Source organism: Mandrillus leucophaeus, unplaced genomic scaffold, assembly GCF_000951045.1.
Source record: "Mandrillus leucophaeus isolate KB7577 unplaced genomic scaffold, Mleu.le_1.0 Scaffold40, whole genome shotgun sequence".
Classification (NCBI taxonomy): Eukaryota; Metazoa; Chordata; class Mammalia; order Primates; family Cercopithecidae; genus Mandrillus; species Mandrillus leucophaeus.
Genome location: NW_012104254.1, coordinates 5,229,519 through 5,230,581, shown reverse-complemented (window position 1 = coordinate 5,230,581; position 1,063 = coordinate 5,229,519).

The following is a 1,063-nucleotide window of genomic DNA, read 5'->3' as shown; positions in this document are numbered from 1 at the left end:
AAATCTCATCTCCTAAAAAAAAAAAAAAAAAAAAATTAGAATTCTAACAGAAAAGAACAACATAGTTGTGACATAAAGAGCATTTGCCAGGTGCCAGTGGCTCATGCGTGTAATCCCAACACTTTGGGAGGCCGAGGCGGGTGAATCACTTGAGGCCAGGAGTTCGAGCCAGCCTGGGCAAGATCCCTTCTCAATTTTTAAAAACTAAATAAAAGAAAAAAATAAAAGAGCCATTTTATTTTAATCTCTTACAGTCCAGCTAGTTGTCAGTCTCTTGGTCATTAAATGGTTACACGGCCCCTTGCCACCTTCGGGGCTGGGTGTCAGGGATACAGATGAGCAAGCATGTTGCAGTCCAAGAGCTGTGGAGGGGAGACAGCATGCAAACAGACCATGAAAGTGCAATGTCAAAAGCATCCTAAGAAGGTAGTAGGCAAAGAACCCAGTGGGGAGGTGGCAAACCCTCCTCCACAATGACCTAACCGAGGAAGGGATGTTCAAGACGAGCCTAGAGCATCTGTACAGGTAGCCAAGTATGAGGGAAGAAAATCTGGGCGAGGGAGGAAGTATGGACCAAAGGAGCCCAGCAGGTTCTGAGAAAGGAAGTCTGGTCAGAGTGGGACAGGTGTGGGGCAGAGATGAGCGGTGAGGCCAAGGGACTTTCTTCTGTTGACAGAGAGAGCCACTGAAGGGCCTCCCACAGGAGTTCCGCACACACAGACCTGCCTCCTAGAAAGTCCCCTGGCAGCAGTGCAGAATGTGGATCAAGGGAAGAGTGGCCAAAGAGTTTTGTTAATTTTGACTTTAAAAAATTAGAATTCTAGGCTGGGCACGGTGGCTCACACCTGTAATCCCAGCACTTTGGGAGGCCAAGGTGGGCAGATCACGAGGTCAGGAGATCAAGACCATCCTGATTAAAACAGTGAAACCCCGTCTCTACTAAAAATACAAAAACAAAATTAGCCGGGCGTAGTGGCGGGTGCCTGTAGTCGCAGCTACTCAGGAGGCTGAGGCGGGAGAATGGCATGAACCCAGGAGGCAGAGCTTGCAGTGAGCCGAGATC